Below are 19,952 nucleotides of genomic sequence, written 5' to 3'. Positions count from 1 at the left end.
TTTACCATTCCTAAGCATCTCATCATGATGATATTTTGGCACCCTTTTAGGAACCTGCTTAATTTTATGAATGCCAACAGACTATTCCTAACTAAACATTATATATCAGACATAACTGTCTTTTATCTAAAACTTATATCTGCAAAGATGTAAATTATGGATGAATTATCTAGTATCTCCACACGAATGCAGCTACCATATTTTTTTTATCTGTTTATTCATTCGTGTAGAATGTGGCCTACACTTTGGAGCTTGTATCTTCCTAGAAACATGAATTATGAGAATCATTCTATTATTCATGGCAATAGCCACAGCTTTCACAGGATTTGTCCTATCGTGAGGCCAAATATCCTTCTGAGGTTCAACAGTCCTTATAAATTTTTCAGCTATGGCTCTCATCAGCACCAGCCTGGTGGAATGAATCTGAAGGGGACTTTCAGTTCACAAAGGCTATTTGTCAGATTCTTTACCTTTTAGGACTTTATCCTCCCATTCATTATCTCAGCCCTAGTGATTATTCATCTATTATTTCTTCATGAAACAGGATCCAAGAATCCATCAGGACTCTCATCTGACATGGATAAAATTCTAATCCTCCTGTATCATACAGTGAAAGATATCCTAGGACCCTCATTCCTAATTTTAGTGCCATCAATTTTAGTCCTATTTGCATCCAACCTTCTAGAAGATCCAGACAATGTACCTCAGCCAAACCCCTCAATGCTCCCTAATCCCCACATTAAGCCAGAATGGTAGTTCTTTTTTATTTTTTTTATTTTTTTTTCAATATATGAAGTTTATTGTCAAATTGGTTTCCATACAACACCCAGTGCTCATCCCAAAAGGTGCCCTCCTCAATACCCATCACCTACCCTCCCCTCACTCCTACCCCCCATCAACCCTCAGTTTGTTCTCAGTTTTTAAGAGTCTCCTATGCTTTGGCTCTTTTCCACTCTAACCTCTTTTTTTTTTCCTTCCCCTCCCCCATGGGTCTCTGTTAAGTTTCTCAGGATCCACATAAGAGTGAAACCATATGGTACCTGTCTTTCTCTGTATGGCTTATTTCACTTAGCATCACACACTCCAGTTCCATCCATGTTGCTACAAAGGGCCATATTTCATTCTTATTGCCACATAATACTCCATTGTGTATATAAACCACAATTTTTTTATCCATTCATCAGTTGATGGATATTTAGGCTCCTTACATAATTTGGCTATTGTTGAGAGTGCTGCTATAAACATTGGGGTACAAGTGCCCCTATGCATCAGTACTCCTATATCCCTTGGGTAAATTCCTAGCAGTGCTATTGCTGGGTCATAGGGTAGGTCTATTTTTAATTTTTTGTGGAACCTCCACACTGTCTTCCAGAGTGGCTGCACCAGTTTGCATTCCCACCAATGGTGCAAGAGGGTTCCCAGCATCTATAGTCTCCTGATTTGTTCATTTTGGCCACTCTGACTGGCGTGAGGTGATACCTGAGTGTGGTTTTGATTTGTAGTTCCCTGATGAAGAGCGACGTTGAGCATCTTTTCATGTGCCTGTTGGCCATCCGGATGTCTTCTTTAGAGAAGTGTCTATTCATGTTTTCTGCCCATTTCTTCACTGGGTTATTTGTTTTTCGGGTGTGGAGTTTGGTGAGCTCTTTACAGATTTTGGATACTAGCCCTTTGTCTGATATGTCATTTGCAAATATCTTTTCCCATTCCGTTGGTTGCCGTTTAGTTTCGTTGGTTGTTTCCTTTGCTGTGCAGAAGCTTTTTATCTTCATAAGGTCCCAGTAGTTCATTTTTGCTTTTAATTCCCTTGCCTTTGGGGATGTGTCAAGTAAGAAATTGCTACGACTGAGGTCAGAGAGGTCTTTTCCTGCTTTTTCCTCTAGGGTTTTGATGGTTTCCTGTCTCACATTCAGGTCCTTTATCCATTTTGAGTTTATTTTTGTGAATGGTGTGAGAAAGTGGTCTAGTTTCAACCTTCTGCATGTTGCTGTCCAGTTCTCCCAGCACCATTTGTTAAAGAGACTGTCTTTTTTCCATTGGATGTTCTTTCCTGCTTTGTCAAAGATGAGTGGGCCATACGTTTGTGGATCTAGTTCTGGGGTTTCTGTTCTATTCCATTGGTCTATGTGTCTGTTTTTGTGCCAATACCATGCTGTCTTGATGATGACAGCTTTGTAGTGGAGGCTAAAGTCTGGGATTGTGATGCCTCCTGCTTTGGTCTTCTTCTTCAAAATTACTTTGGCTATTTGGGGCCTTTTGTGGTTCCATATGAATTTTAGGATTGCTTGTTCTAGTTTCAAGAAGAATGCTGGTGCAATTTGGATTGGGATTGTATTGAATGTGTAGATAGCTTTGGGTAGTATTGACATTTTGACAATATTTATTCTTCCAATCCATGAGCACAGAATGTTTTTCCATTTCTTTATATCTTCTTCAATGTCCTTCATAAGCTTTCTATAGTTTTCAGCATACAGATCTTTTACATCATTGGTTAGATTTATTCCGAGGTATTTTATGCTTCTTGGTGCAATTGTGAATGGGATTTCTTTGTCTTTCTGTTGCTTCATTATTAGTGTATAAGAATGCAACTGATTTCTGTACATTGATTTTGTATCTGCAACTTTGCTAAATTCATGTATCAGTTGTAGCAGACTTCTGGTGGAGTCTATCGGATTTTCCATGTATAATATCATGTCATCTGCAAAAAATGAAAGCTTAACTTCATCTTTGCCAATTTTGATGCCTTTGATTTCCTTTTGTTGTCTGACTGCTGATGCTAGAACTTCCAACACTATGTTAAACAATAGTGGTGAGAGTGGACATCCCTGTTGTGTTCCTGATCTCAGGGAGAAAGCTCTCAGTTTTTCCCCATTGAGGATGATGTTAGCTGTGGGCTTTTCATGCCCACAAAAGCAATGGCTTTTATGATCTTTAAGTATGTTCCTTCTATCCCGACTTTCTCGAGGGTTTTATTAAGAAAGGGTGCTGGATTTTGTCAAAGGCCTTTTCTGCATCGATTGACAAGATCATATGGTTCTTATCTTTTCTTTTATTAATGTGATGTATCACATTGATTGATTTATGAATGCTGAACCAGCCCTGCATCCCAGGAATGAATCCCACTTGATCATGGTGAATAATTCTTTTTATAAGCTGTTGAATTCGATTTGCTAGTATCTTATTGAGAATTTTTGCATCCATATTCATCAGGGATATTGGCCTGTAGTTCTCTTTTTTTACTGGGTCTCTGTCTGGTTTAGGAATCAAAGTAATACTGGCTCCATAGAATGAGTCTGGAAGTTTTCCTTTCCTTTCTATTTTTTGGAATAGCTTGAGAAGGATAGGTATTATCTCTGCTTTAAACATCTGGTAGAACTCCCCTGGGAAGCCATCTGGTCGTGGACTCTTATTTGTTGGGAGATTTTTGATGACTGATTCAATTTCTTCGCTGGTTATGGGTCTGTTCAAGCTTTCTATTTCCTCCTGATTGAGTTTCGGAAGTGTGTGGGTGTTTAGGAATTTTTCCATTTCTTCCAGGCTGTCCAGTTTGTTGGCATATAATTTTTCATAGTGTTCCCTGATAATTGCTTGTATCTCTGAGGGATTGGTTGTAATAATTCCATTTTCATTCATGATTTTATCTATTTGGGTCATCTCCCTTTTCTTTTTGAGAAGCCTGGCTAGAGGTTTATCAATTTTGTTTATTTTTTCAAAAAACCAACTCTTGGTTTCGTTGATCTGCTCTATAGTTTTTTTAGATTCTATATTGTTCATTTCTGTCTGATCATTATTATTTCTCTTCTTCTGCTGGATTTAGGCTGTCTTTGCTGTTCTGCTTCTATTTCCTTTAGGTGTTCTGTTAGATTTCGTATTTGGGATTTTTCTTGTTTCTTGAGATAGGCCTGGATTGCAATGTATTTTCCTCTCAGGACTGCCTTCGCTGCGTCCCAAAGCGTTTGGATTGTTGTATTTTCATTTTCATTTGTTTCCATATATTTTTTAATTTCTTCTGTAATTGCCTGGTTGACCCACTCATTCTTTAGTAGGTTTTCTTTAACCTCCATGCTTTTGGAGGTTTTCCAGACTTTTTCCTGTGGTTGATTTCAAGTTTCATAGCATTGTGGTCTGAAAGTATGCATGGTGTGATTTCAATTCTTGTATACTTATGAAGGGCTGTTTTGTGACCCAGTATGTGGTCTATCTTGGAGAATGTTCCATGTACACTCGAGAAGAAAGTATATTCCGTTGCTTTGGGATACAGAGTTCTAAATATATCTGTTAGGTCCATCTGATCCAATGTATCATTCAGGGCCCTTGTTTCTTTATTGACCGTGTGTAGATGATCTATCCATTTCTGTAAGTGGAGTATTAAAGTCCCCTGCAATTACCATATTCTTATCAATAAGGTTGCTCATGTTTGTAATTGTTTTATATATTTGGGGGCTCCTGTATTTGGTGCATAGACATTTATAGTTGTTAGCTCTTCCTGATGGATAGACCCTGTGATTATTATATAATGTCCTTCTTCATTTCTTGTTACAGCCTTTAATTTAAAGTCTAGTTTGTCTGATATAAGTATGGCTACTCCAGCTCTCTTTTGACTTCCAGTGGCATGATAAATAGTTCTCCATACCCTCACTAGGGTATCCATTATGATACCCTATGTCTTTTGGTTGGCGCATTTAGTCCACTGACATTCAGTGTTATTATAGAAAGATATGGGTTTAGAGTCATTGTGATGTCTATAGGTTTCAGGCTTGTAGTGATGTCTCTGGTACTTTGTCTCACAGGACCCCGCTTAGGATCTCTTGTAGGGCTGGTTTAGTGGTGACGAATTCCTGCAGTTTTGTTTGTTTGGGAAGACCTTTATCTCTCCTTCTATTCTAAATGACAGACTTGCTGGATAAAGGATTCTCGGCTGCATATTTTTTCTGTTTATCACATTGAAGATCTCCTGCCATTCTTTTCTGGCCTGTCAAGTTTCAGTAGAGAGATCGTCACGAGTCTTATAGGTCTCCCTTTATATGCTAGAGCACGTTTATCTCTACTGCTTTCAGAATTTTCTCTTTATCCTTATATTTTGCCAGTTTCACTATGATATGTTGTGCAGAAGATCGATTCAAGTTACGTCTGAAGGGAGTTCTCTGTGCCTCTTGGATTTCAATGCCTTTTTCCTTCCCCAGATCCGGGAAGTTCTCAGCTATGATTTCTTCAAATACACCTTCAGCACCTTTCCCTCTCTCTTCCTCCTCTGGAATACCAATTATGCGTAGATTATTTCTGTTTAGTGCATCACTTAGTTCTCTAATTTCCTCTCATACTCCTGGATTTTGTTATTTTTTCTCAGCTTCTTCTTTTTCCATAATTTTATCTTCTAGTTCACCTATTCTCTCCTCTGCCTCTTCAATCTGAGCCGTAGTTGTCTCCATTTTATTTTGCAACTCGTTGATAGCATTTTTTTTAGCTCCTCCTGGCTGTTCCTTAGTCCCTTGATCTCTGTAGCAATAGATTCTCTGCTGTCCTTTATACTGTTTTCAAGGCCAGCGATTAATTTTATGACTATTATTCTAAATTCACTTTCTGTTACATTGTTTAAATCGTTTTTGATCAGTTCGTTAGCTGTTGTTATTTCCTGGACTTTTTTCTGAGGGGAATTCTTCCGTTTCGTCATTTTGGATAGTCCCTGGAGTGGTGAGGAACTGCAGGGCACTTCCCCTGTGTTGTCTTGAATAACTTGCGTTGGTGGGAGGGGCCGCAGTCAGACCTGATGTCTGCCCCCAGCCCACCGCTGGGGCCACAGTCAGACTGGTGTGTGCCTTCTCCTCCTCTCTCCTAGGGGCGGGATTCATTGTGGGGTGGCTTGGCCCATCTGGGCTACTTGTACACTGTCAGGCTTGTGGTCCTGGGGATCTGGCATATTAGCTGGGGTGGATCGGCAAGGTGCACGGGTGCGGGAGGGGCAGGCTCAGCTCGCTTTTCCTTGGGAGATCCGCTTCGGGAGGGGCCCTGTGGCACCGGGAGGGGTCAGACCTGCTGGAGGGATGGATCCGCAGAAGCACAGCTTTGGGTGTTTGCGAGGTGCAAGCAAGTTTTCTGGCAGGAACTGGTTCCCTTTGGGATTTTGGCTGGGGGATGGGCGAGGGAGATGGCGCTGGTGAGCGCCTTTGTTCCCCGCCAAGCTGAGATCTGTCGTGGGGCTCACAACTCTCCCTCCCGTTGCCCTCCAGCCCTCCGGTTCTCGAGCAGAGCTGTGTAGCTTAGAACCTTCCAGATGTCCGAGTCCCGCTTGCTGTCGGAACACCCTCTGTCCAGCCCCTCTGCTCTTGCAAGCCAGACTCGGGGGCTATGCTTGGCCGGCGAGCCGCACCTCCGCCCCAGCTCCCTCCCGCCATTCCCTGGAGCGCGCACCGCCTCTCCGCCCTTCCTACCCTCTTCCGTGGGCCTCTCGTCTGGGCTTGGCTCTGGAGAATCCATTCTGCTAGTCTTCTGGCAGATTTCTGGGTTATTTAGGCAGGTGTAGGTAGAATCTAAGTGATCAGCAGGAGGCGCGGTGAGCCCAGCGTCCTCCTATGCCGCCATCTTCCCAGGATCTGGTAGCTCTTTTTCATCCACACAATTCTAGGTCCATTCATAAAAAATTAGGCAGTGTATTATCTCTAATTTTCCATTCTAATTCTGGCAATCGTTTCAATTCTTCACACAACAATAATAATAAAAGATAGTATTCCAACCCTTAGTCAATGCTTCTTCTGATTACTAATAGCAGATCTAACACTAACATGCCATTGGAAGACAACCAGTTGAACATCCTTTCACCTTTGTTGGTCAGCTACCATCACTTTTACATTTTTTCCTCATTCTTGTACTGAACCCACTCACAAGAATTACTGAAAATAGTCTTCTAAAATAAAGAATGTTTTGTAATATATTACTCGTTCTTTATTTATTTTTTTATTATGAAATTTATTGTCAAATTGGTTTCCTAACAACACCCAGTGCTCATCCCAACAGGTGCTTCCTCAATACCCATCATCCACCCCACCCCTCCTCCAACCCCATAAACCTTCAGTTTGTTCTCAGTTTTTAGGAGTCTCTTATGTTTTGGCTCCCTCCCTCTCTAACCATACTCTGTTCTTATAACCAGAAAAATAATACTTCTCCCTAGTATTCAAGGAAGCTCCAGCTCCACCACCAGCACCCAAAGCTGAAATTCTACATAAACTACCCCTTGAAAATTCATACACAGTGAAACATTGTCGTGTACTGTTAGTATGAAAAAATTTCTAAGTTATCCCATTGCTATGTACTTTGTGCATTCAGCCTACTACATATTTTGGTAAATATGCTCTCATAATACATAGTATGTATAATCATCCATTAATGATTTATCCCATATATAACCATGTATATTAAACTGATATTTCATAATATATGATGTGATTTTTTTGTACATATAAATACTATACCCCATAAATATCTATGATAGAATATACATGATTAATATTACTTAGGACATATTGATCAGACATACCCCATTAAATCAAATCATTTATGGTCAACATGTTTATTATAACCAAAAAGAGTACTGATCACCAAGCTTGAGAAATCAGTAACCCATCCACAATGTGCCCCCTTCTCTCTGTGGTCATACTGTGTGCATTTCTAAAAATGCTGTGGTATCTGGTTCTTACTTCAGGGCCATTTCACCTAAACCTGCCCACTTACTCCCTCTTAAAAGAATTATCTCAATGGTCTAATGACTAATCAGCTCATACTCACAGATAATGTGGTGTCATATATTTGGTTTTTAATTTCAGTGAGGGTAATTGGGGGAAGGATATGGTGACTCAGCTATGGCTTTAACATAGTCAAGCACTTGTACCTGAAAGTTATTGAACATTATTTACACCATCAACCATAAGGTATTATGCCAGTCAAATGGTTATAGGACATGGAATATTATACATGTGCACAAGTATCCACCGATTAGTTTGGGCAAACTCCTTACTCCCAATTAAATCTTACACTGTATGCAATTTTGCCAAACTCCCAAAACAAGATTAAACATATCAACCCTAATTTCTTATCTCATAAGTACTTTGATTATGACTAAACACTCACCTGACCAAAACTACAGGTAAACATTCCTATTCTCAGCCCTCATAGATTAGAAAAAAAGAAAAAAACTACTCAATTTTCATTTTATTTTCCCCATGGATACTAGTATGCTACTTAAATTCACAAAATTTCCATAAAGAAGACTCTCCCTAGATTGGGCATTTCTTTGATTAAAATTAAAGCATATTTAACTAAGCCCTAAATTAAAAATACCCATGACTCTTAACCTTAAGAATCTAGAAAAAAATCACTCAATTTTAAAAATCATTCAACTAATACCATCATATCATTTAAATCCATAAATTCCTCATGGACATATCCATTTGTTGATGTAGCTTAATTAGAATAAGGCACTGAAAATGCCTAGGAGTTTACTAACTAAACACATAGGTTTGGTCCCAGCCTTTCTGTTAATTTTTAATAAAATTGCACATGGAAGTATCTCCATCCCAGTGAGAAAACCCTCTAAATCACCAATAATCAAAAGGAGCAGGCATCAAGCCAACTCAAAAGTAGCTCATGAGGCCTTGCTTTACCGCACCCCCACAGAAAACAGCAATGATAAGAATTAAGCCATAAAGAAAAGTTTGACTAAATTATTAGGGTCAGTAGATTTTGTGCTAGCCACTGCAGTCATAGGACTAATCCAAATTAATATAGCTTTGGTATAAAGCATGTTAAAGATCCCCTTACAATAAGGTTAAATTTGAATTAGGCTGTAAGAAGCTACAGCTAAAAGAACAAATAATCATGAAAGTGACTAATATTCTTGACTACAGGATAGCTAAGACCCAAACTGGGATTAGATACTTTACTATGCTTAGCCTCAAACCCAAATAATTACAAATAAAAGTATTCACCAGAGTACTACTATTAGTACATTAGGCTACTACTATTAGCCTAAAACTCAAAAGACTTGGTAGGGCTGTATATCCTGCTAGAGAAGCTTGTTCTATAATCAATAAACCTTACCAACTCTTGCTAATAACAACCTATGTACTGCCATCTTCAGCAAACCCTAAAAAAGAGTTATAGTAAGAACAAATATAAACATAAAAACGTTAGGTCAAAGTGTAGCTTATAGGATGGAAGAAATGGGCTACATTTTCTACTCTAAGACATTAACTCTATAGCAAAGTTTTTATGAAACTAAAAACTAAAGGACGATTTAGTAGTAAGTTAACAGAGAGCTTAATTGAATTAGATCAAGAAGCATCCACTCTGCCCATCACCTTTCTAAAATATCAAAAGATATCTAGTAATTATTAATAAGTTATATGTAAGAGGAAACAAGTCATAACAAGATAAGAATACTGGAAAGTATGCTTGGATAAATCAATCAAAGTGTAGCTTAAATAAAACACCTGATTTACACCCAGTAGATTTCATATTAAATGACCACTTTGAAGCAAAGCTAGTTCAAACTTACCAAACTCAATTATAAGTAAGTTAAACAAAAACATTTACTTCAAATTAAAAGTACATGCGGTAGAAATTTTAATTGGTGCTACAGAGAAAGTACTGTGAGGGCATGATGAAAGAAATATTAAAGTACTAAATAGCAGTTTACCCTTTTTGCCTTTTACATAATGATTTTAGTAGAACATTTTAACAGAGAACTTAAATAAATCCCCTGAAACCAGATGAGCTATCTATGAACAGTTTTAAAGAACAAACTCATCTATGTGGCAAGATAGTGAGAAGATTTACAGGTAGAGGTGAAAAGCCTATTGTGCCCAGTGATAGCTGGCTATCCAGAACAAAATTTTAGTTTAAAATTAAAAAAACAATTTAACCTAAACTTAAATTCTAGTCTAAAATGGCACAGCCTTTTACATACAGCATAGTCTTCAAGAGTAAGTATGAAGACCACCACAGCTGGCCTGAAAGCAGCCACCAAGTAAGGTTTCAAGCTCAACAATATACTGTATTTATCTTAGTTCCAACAAAAACCAACTCTTAACCTAATGCTGGATTAATCTGTTCATTAATGGAAACAACACTACTAATATGAGCAGGAATAATTATTTCTTCTTGCATAAGCTTATATCAGAATGGAACCACTGATAGTTAACAAAATAAATCCAAGCCAATAATTATTAAATCCATTGTTAACCCAACACAGGTATACATTTAAGATTAAGAAAAAAGTGAAAGGAAGTTGGCAAACAAAGCTTCCTGTTTACCAAAAACATCACCTCTAGTAAATTCTAGTATTGGAGGCACTGTCTGTCCAGTGACATCCTGTTTAACAGCCTTGATATCCTGACTATGCAAAATCAGCATAATAATCATTTCTCCATAAATAAGAACTTGTATGAATGGCTGCGTGAAGATTTCAGTGCCTCTTAATCAGGGAAATTGATCTCTCCATGAAGAGGTGGGAATGACATAAAATGAGCAGACCCTGTGGAGTTAATTAACTAGTTAACAAAGCAAATAATTTTAACCAAATTTAAGGAATAACAAAACCGTAGATGGACTTACAATTTTGGTTGGGATATAATTTATAATTAGATGGGCTTATAACTTTGGTTGAGAAAAAAAAAAAACCAGAAGCCTCTGCGTGATTAAAATTTACACCAACTAATCAAAATATTTTATCACTTATTGACCCAAAATATTGATCAACAGAACACATTACCCTAGAGATAACAGTGCAATCCATATTGATGATAGGGCTCAAGACCTATTGGTTGGGTCAGGACACCCCAATGGTATAAGTGCTGTTAATAATTTGCTTGTTCAACAGTTAAGTTCTACATGATCTCAGTTCAGACCAGAGAAATCCAGGTCTGTTTTTATTCTACATTTCTTCCAGTGTGAAAGGACAACAGAAATAAGGCCTACTTTACAAAAGTGCCTTCAAACTAATAGATGATGTAATCTGATTCTAATTAATTTATACCTAGCCCTGCCCAAGAACAGGGTTTGTTAGGGTGGCAAAGCCCAGTAATCGTATAAAACTTAAACCTTAAGAGGCTGAATTCCTCTTCCTAACAGTATGTTCATAAACAATATCCTTTTATTAGTTATCCCTATTCCATTTGTCATAGCATTCATCTGAGAGTAGAGTGAGAAGTATTAGGTTATATGCAACTTCATAGAGGACTATGGGCCTATTACAACCTATCAAACTACTCATTAAAGAACCACTCATTAAATGACTCATTAAATGAGTCAAACTACTCATTAAAGAACCACTACAACAACTATCATCAGTACCCACCTTTATTATTGCACCAATCCTAGTCCTCACCCTGGCCCTAACAATATGAATTCCACTACCCATCCATATCCATTAATATAAATGCAGGCATCCTGTTCATACCAGTCATATCGAGCTTAGTTGTCAACTTCATTCTCTGACCAGGCTGAGCTTCAAACTCAAAATATTCATTAACCAGAGGCCTGCAAGCAGTAGCACAATTCTATATGCGGTCACATCAGCAATCATCCTACTACCAGTCCTGTTAATAAATGGGACCATTTACACTTTGAACATTACCCAAGAAAACCTAGGACTAATTTTTCCATCTTGACCACTACCATAATATTATTCATCTCAACCCTAGCAGAAACCAGCGAAGCTCCATTTGACCTAACAGAAAGAGAATCAGAACTCTTTTCTGGTTTCAACAATGAATATGCAGCAGGTCCATTCACCCTATTCTTTCTAGCAACTTATGCTATTATACTTTTACAAAAATCATATTTTTAGGAGCATTTCACAATCCCTACGTACCAGAATTGTATACAATCGACTTTACTTTCAAAACCTTTCTTTTTTATGAATCTGAGCATTTTATCCATGATTCTGATTATCTTCAACTCACTAACACTAGTCCTTTGCATATGACATGTATCATTCACTACCTATTATGTTAAACATTCCACCACAAATATCTGATAAAAGAATTACTTTGATAGAGTAATAGAGGTTTAAATCCTCTTATTTCTAGGATTATAGAAATTGAACCTACTCCTAAGCATTCAGAGATCTCCATGCTACCATGTTACATGATATGACATAGAAAGATCAGCTAAATAATCTATTAGGCTCATACCCCAAAAATGTTGCTTTGTAAGTCAAGTCCTTATACACAGATTTGCCAATTACTTGGAACAATTGAGAGCTGTTTTCATATTAAATCTTTTATTGTATTTGAAATTTTAACTAACACTTATCTGAACACATTGCAATTTGCAATTTGACTTATGGCTTTTTTTTTTTTTTTATGTGCTTGAATTCAGACTACCTGAGGTCTAATGTTTGTGAAATCCTTGGGAAATTTAGACCTTTGGAAAAGTACCTAAACCTCTGTGCTTCCGTTTTCTCATTTATAAAGTGAAAATAACAGTATTTCCTTAATATGATGGTGAAGGTTAAATTAAACATTTAGAATTATGCTCAGCACATATGCTTAATAAAGATTCACTATGATTACTATTGATCCCTTATCTGCCAAATAGTTGGGACCAAGAGTTATGTAGCACTTATGAGCTAGACAAAGATCTAAGTGCTTTACATACACAAGTGGTTCCCGACTTCTGATGGTTTGACATACAACTTTTTGACTTTATATTGGTGTGAAAATGATATGCATTCAGTAGAAACTGTACTTTGAATCTTGATCTTTTCCTGGGCTGGAAACATGCGGATAGGATCCTTTCTCATGATGCTTGGGCAGCAGCAGGGAGCCACAACTCCCATTCAGCCACATGATCATAAGGCCATTCTGTTTTTCACTCTGAGTACAGTATTCAATAAATTACATGAGATAACCAACACTTTATTATAAAACAGCCTTTATGTTAGGAGGATTTTGCCCAAATGTAGGCTAATGTAAGTGTTCTGAGCACATTCAAAGTGAACCCAGCTAAACTATGATGTTGGGTAGGTTATGTACCCAAGGTTAAATGCACTTTCAGCTTAATATTTTCAACTTAGATGGATTTATTGGGACATGACCCCATTTTAAGTTGAGGAAGATCTGTATTAACTCATTCAATCTGCTCATAGCCTATGAGATGGACTCATGATCATTTTTCTGAAAGAAGAAGTTGGGGAATAGAAGGGTTAAGTGGGTTTCCAAGAACCTGTGTTCTAAGTCATCTAGAGATTCTAAATGTTAGCTGTGATTAGAATCACCTGAGAAGCTGATAGTACCCTAACCAATCAGAATCTCTAGAAATTGGCCTCAGTAGTTTGTAAAACCCCCAAATCATAACATTAGGCTGCCCTGCATAACACATGCATTGCAGAGTGAAAATAAAGACAAAAACTGAGACAGAAAATCCTGCAGGCTCAGTGCACAGCCGTGCCCCATTCTTGTTATGACTCTAGCCCCAAAAGTACAATGTGTCTCATTATACATGAAGAAAATAAGGCCAGGCAGCAATTGTTTGCTAAAGCAATGGAAGACAGTACACTTACCTTTGTTATGTCTAATGGCTTCAATAGAAAAGAACAATTAGCAATTCCATAAGACACTGTTCTTTTCATTCTTGCTCTAGAGAGAACCATAAGGTAGCTAAGGAAATAATAAAGTATTCTTGTCAGCTGTAATCTTGATTTCTTGTTATGTGAGAAAAGATCATTTGGTATGAGAAGTTATATTTATTCACAGCCACATGTAATTAATCAAGGCAGAACACATTTAAATGAACAGCACTATAAAAGGAAAACAGTCTGATCCCTGGTTAATAAAACTACTAATTTTCTCTCTGCTTATATTCCCATTCATTTATTCAGCATTTATTGAGCATCTATTTTGTATCAGACGCTCAGCTAGCAACTCACATTGATACATTTAAACATGTTCAACACCTCTAGATCATGCAATCTATTATTAACCAAGAAAGCAGAATTTTATAAAGCTAATGACTAGTAACTAGTCTTGATTTTTTTAAAATTCCCATTCAATACAGCACGTGTTTATCAGAGGTTCAAATATCAAGTGATAAACTGTAGTTAAACATGGAAGCCAAGTAGACAGAGGTGGTTCTAATGCCTTAGCAGTTAAGCTAAGCAAACTAAAACCTAATCTTGTAAAATGCCTCACTGTGAAGAAATCAAAACCTAAGGACAATCACCAACAGCCAGCCAGGCTTTAAGCTATAGCCAATCAAATAATTTCCTTTCTTTGCTTCCGTATTTTCTCTATGCAAGTGTCTTTCCTACCTGCAGTCTACGGAGTACTCCTAACTACTTCTGGCATGGTGCTGCCCACTTAGAATAGTTTCTGTTCAAATAAACTCTTCATTTCTAATATGCCTCGGTTTATCTTTCAATAAAATTTTCTAAACCTTCTTTCTAGCTTGAAGACACAGTTAAAATCTAAGTAAGTATCTATCATACCTTAAAAATGGTATAAATGGTAAAAATGGTATAAATAGATACTAAGTATCTATCATACCCTAAAAATGGTATAAAATGGTATAAAAAAAAACTTTGCCTCATTAAAATACTAAGAATATCTGATGAAATTTGGGATGTGGGTTTGTGAGAACAAATAAGTTCCTCGAATTAAAAAACAAAACACAACAGGGGAGACTGGGTGGGCTCAGGCAGTTAAGCATCTAACTCTTGATCTTAGTTCAGGTCATGATCTCACGGTTTGTGAATTCAAGCCCCACATCAGGCTCTGCACTGACAGGGTGGAGCCTGCTTGGGATTCTCTCTCTCTCTCTCTCTCTCTCTCTCTTTCTGCCCTTCCCCACCGCCTTGCTCTCTCTCTCTCTCTCAAAATAAACAACTAAAACAAAAACAAATAAAACAAGGGTACCTGGGTGTCTCAGTCTGTTAAGCATCTGACTCTTGATTTCTGCTCAGGTCATGATCCCAGGGTTGTGGGATTGAGTGCCACATTGAGCTCTGTTCTGAGCATGGAGCCTACTTGGGATTCTCTCACTTCCTCTGCCCCTCCCCAGCTCATATGTGCTAGCTTGCACGTTCTCTCTCTCTCTCAAAAAAAAAAAAAAAAAAAAAAAAACAAAAAACCAAAAAACACATATCCTACTTGCAGGATTATATTACTCATGAAAGATCAGACCCAAAGCAGATACTAAATGATGTATATAAATTATTCTCAGGGATAGGAACAATACTCTACCTTCTCAAGGGAAAACTTCTTACTTAGAACATAACCCACAATACTGTCAGTAATTTGATGGTTTTTACAATGATTTACAATTCAAATTTTAATCTTTTAATAATTTTTTAACAAAATATTTCTCAACAAGTCCATTTATCTCATTTAACTTTGACTTTTATAAAATGAAGATAAACACGGCCTTCAAAACAGCCTGTGATAATTCAGTCAGGTAACAGGAAAAATGGAAGCTCTTTTCCCTTTTCCCTTGACTCTTACCAAGGTAGGTAAGGTTAAAGTCAACTACTATAATTCCAACAACTTGTCCTTGCCTTTCACATCTGTGTACTTCCACAAATATGCTACAGCATTATGGATATGCTGCTACGGAAGAGGGAGCATTCTGTGAATAAATATTAGTTTTCATTGTAAACAAAAAATCTTTTCTATAATGAGGATGTGAGGGTAAGAATATGTATTGTTTGGTAATTATTGCCAAAGCTCCTCCTAAGTTAAGGGAAAAGCAACGATGAATAAGCCACATTCAAAAAGGAAAAATATTTCTTTCAAATTAAATTTTATATCCAAATGTCTCTTCCTACTCCTTCTTGCCTCAGACCTTCCTTAATACCCAAGAACCCCAGTAGTTAGGAGGAATCTACATACAAACTTAAATTATAGATGCAATAATCCTGTGTTAGATCTACTTAATTTCATAAATTCCAACACTGAAAGACATGGATAGCTGGAGATAGAAAAGATATAGGGTACAGCTGCAAGTGTCTATTTAGTACCATCTGGTTTTCCTTCCAAATTTGTCAATTATCTAGTCCCTGACACCTGCTACCCTTCCTTAAAATCTCATGAATCTACCCTTAAAGTTAACAGAGAAAATGGCATTTTCTGCCATCCTTCCCACGGTCCCTTCTCTCCCTAAAGTTACTTTCCACACAGTGTCTTTGACACTTCATAATGCCTAACTTTTGGAATTCTTTTTTCTTTTTAGTAAGTTCCATTCCCTGAAATATTTTATAGTCCTCCTAGGAGGGTATGCCTTTATGAGCTGCTCATAACTGAAGGTCACTGAAGGGATCAGCAGAAAGAAATCTTTTCTGATCTTCCCTTATCTGACTAAATCGGAACATCCTAAAAATAAAGCCAAAAATACAGCTGCCATTAACCCCTCTCTGAGGGAGTTTCCTATTTGGAAGATTGATCCTTAGCAGAGAGGGGATAGATTCAGCTACCATAAACCCCTCCATTCTAGGAGATCTCCAATCCAGAAAGGAAACTGTTCATTGTCAGAATGAAAAGGCCCAATAGAACCTTCCATACTTTCCTATTGACGTTCTAACCATCGCTACCCCCTTTTGTTAAGCTGAGGTTAGCCCTTCCTGCTGTGTATTCTGAGTTACTCACTACTGAGTATTTCCACATGAGTAATAACTTTTCTCCTGTTAATATATTGCCAGTCAATTCAGACTCCCAAACACTGCACCTAAATTGGGAAAGGTTTTCCTGCCAACATAAAAATCCCACATGTTATTTTTGATACCAGGGCTATTTTTCTCCTGGAAGAAAATAAAGAAGTCAAGAACTAGTAAATTAACTTTTCCAGATTTTTCTTTTTTTTTTTTTAATTTTTTTTTTCAACGTTTATTTATTTTTGGGACAGAGAGAGACAGAGCATGAACGGGGGAGGGGCAGAGAGAGAGGGAGACACAGAATCGGAAACAGGCTCCAGGCTCTGAGCCATCAGCCCAGAGCCCGACGCGGGGCTCGAACTCACGGACCGCGAGATCGTGACCTGGCTGAAGTCGGACGCTTAACCGACTGCGCCACTCAGGCGCCCCTTCCAGATTTTTCTAAACACTGTACGGAGCTTATGAGCTCTCCCAAACATGTGAATTCTCTGTATTGTGGAAATATAGGCCATAACACAGATCATGATATTTAGATGTGGCAAATCCTAGTAGGAGATTTTTCCACTGCCTCAATGACAGTTTTAACCGCAAATCAAGTTGAAAAGAACTAGAGGAGAGGGAGAAGAGGAAATTGTTTTCAAACCCATTTGCTGCCTTGAGAGAGTAGAAACATGTTCCTTAAAATTGCATGTTTCACACATGACTGCCTACTGGTAACATACTTAAAAGAGCCCAAATTCTAGCTTTGGCTAAATAAACATACCTGAGTCACATAAAATGACTCATTTTGTCTAACAAAATCATTCATTTCAACTAATTGTTATAAAAATATGATCCTTAATCCAAATTATATAATTTGTCCCAATTATTGCCTGGGATCTAATACTGAAAAAAATTATTTATCTGAAATTCAAATTTATCATTTAATTTTTCTATCAGCTCTATTTTTTGAGCTCTCTGGAGGATTATAAACGTGGAGATAGGATGAAAAGTCACTACAACACAGTAAGTATCTACACTAATTTATAACATCCTTTTCCCCTTGTGTTTCTCAAGATTATTCCTTTGGGGGACAAGAGTAAATAACAGAGCATGAACAAACTTTAAGTAACAACCCTTTGTGGGGCAAAAATAGAAGTCTCTGTATCTATAACTACATCCTAAGTCATTAACAAATATACATAAAGGAAATTTCTAGGACTCAAAGCATTATTTGAGCTGAAGCACAGTCCCATCCCTAATGCCTGAATAACAACTACTCATTTAGCAAGACTCTGACGGAGTGGGTGATGGAGCTTGGGGGACTAAATGAAAAAGGAGGGGTAAGGAAATGCTGGACCTTGCCAGCCAAAGTGTGGTGCATGGAACAGCATAACCAGCATCACCTGGTAACTTGTTAGAAATGCAGACTCTCAGGACACTCTCAGACCCACTGAATTAGAATTGTCGTTTTAATAAGATCTCTAAGAGATTCATATACACAGTGAAGTTTGGGAGGAACCTCTCTAAATAATGGGATTCTAAGAAGGGCAAATATGGGCACCCAAGGTCACTAAAAAGAGGGAAGAAGACACTAAATACAGTAGTAAACCTGTCAAATGCAGACGTTCCCACCTTGGCCAGTTTCTATAAGCAACAAGTAGCTCCTAGTTCCTGTGAACGAAGAAAGAGTTAAGAGAAAGATGTAGTCTGTTCAAGCCTCTATAACAAAAATGCAACAAATACTTAGTTCTCACAGTTTTGGAGTTTGGGCATTCCAACGTGACAGCAGACTAGGTATCTTCTGAGGTCTGTGTCCTGAGTTCAAAGATGCTGCCGTCTCACTGTTTCATCATAGGGTGGAAGAAGTGAGGGAATGCACCAGCACCCCTTTTATAAGGGCACACTGATCCCTATCACGAAGCATCTGCACGCTTGACCTACTCACCTCCTACTGTCCCCACCTGCAAATACCATGACTTCGGGGATTCAGTTTCATCATATGAACTTTGGGGGGACAAAAGCATTTAGTCCCTTGACCCTCCAGAATCAACAAGCCTAAGTAGATGGGTTAACTGGAGCCAGCTCACTGCCATTTATACACTACTCCTCTGAAAGAACCTGGGATATAACCCAGCACATATGAAAAAGGAACGTCAGGCACTTTCTAATCAAATTTAAACCTTGTATAAATAAGCAGATGTAATTATTCCAGATACATCAGCAAAATCTGCAGTCAGAATGCCAAGTCAATCTTGTTTCAAGTATATAGGTATTGATGAAAATCTGATCTTAACTACATTTATTTGAAAAATATATCTATTGTAATATATGATAGCCATAAGAATAAGAAGGGCAGGTATATATTTAATAAGGTTTGTAATCTCATCCACTTAAAATTACCTTGAGGAACATTGCCATTTTTCCCACCAAGGACAAGAAATATCAATATGTATAATAGAATTGACTCATATTTTATTTAGATATATTCTTGTCCAGTATTTTGAAAGTGTTAGCACAGTCTTTCCTAAGCAATTTGGACAACTTTTAAGATGCATCTGTTATGAACCCTGCCTAGCAAAGAAGGTAAACTGATGGGGGGGGGGGGGAACAAATTTAATTAAGCCAATATATTTCAATAACTGTCCCATTTATTAGAGGTGGGTGGAGAATATGGGGAAATTATTTGGGTTGGAAGCAAAATAGCATCTGATAATTAATTGATTTATGATCATTAATCTGGCTAAACCTCTTCCCTCATTACTGTCAATCCAGGCAAGAGGGGCAAGTTAGAATATGACTGGATTAAAGCAATATATGCTCTGGAAGGATTGTACTCCCATGCTCTGGGACAATACAAGTGTGTAACAAAACTGTCACAAGAAGCATGCTTCCCCTCTTCAATTTCAGCAGCAAGTGATAGGCATTTATCAAAGGAAATTGAACTGAGGCTGTTGCAGCAGAATCAGAGAGAAATTAGATTCAGATGATCTCTACCAAGTAGGCCAAAACCCTCTGATAAAAAAAAAAAAATCTATTATCTGTACCTTCCCTTGTTCTTTGCAGGTAGAACTAGTTCTTTAAGAGCAAGCAGTTCCTTTCTATATGGCCCTTGATCAGAGAAGCTTCTCCTCAGCTTAGGGAGTCAATGTCCATATGTCTATGCCAATCAAGATAATTTATTTTCCTTTGCCACTGATTGGTTTAGAAATAGGTACATGATAGCATTCTGAATAATGAATATGGTTCTGCCAGGAAGCTATAGGTTTCTTTGCTTTTATTTTATTTTATTTTTTAATTTTTTTTTACATTTATTTATTTTTGAGAGACAGAGAGA

At 37.7% G+C, this 19,952-nt stretch overlaps 1 long non-coding RNA gene across 1 annotated transcript; it reads right to left on the bottom strand.

The window, feature by feature from the left end:
- Nucleotides 1-270: 270 nt before the first annotated feature.
- On the bottom strand, nucleotides 271-16,945 carry LOC115525988. The gene is made up of 3 exons (XR_003972506.1): nucleotides 16,936-16,945; nucleotides 10,758-10,763; nucleotides 271-370 (listed from the first exon to the last, which is right to left on the bottom strand). It is a non-coding gene; the product is annotated as an uncharacterized LOC115525988 (long non-coding RNA).
- Nucleotides 16,946-19,952: the final 3,007 nt, after the last annotated feature.

Source organism: Lynx canadensis, chromosome D1, assembly GCF_007474595.2.
Source record: "Lynx canadensis isolate LIC74 chromosome D1, mLynCan4.pri.v2, whole genome shotgun sequence".
In the NCBI taxonomy this organism is placed as follows: Eukaryota; Metazoa; Chordata; class Mammalia; order Carnivora; family Felidae; genus Lynx; species Lynx canadensis.
The sequence above is the reverse complement of the archived record's forward strand: the minus strand, read 5'-3'. Positions and strand labels throughout refer to the sequence as shown.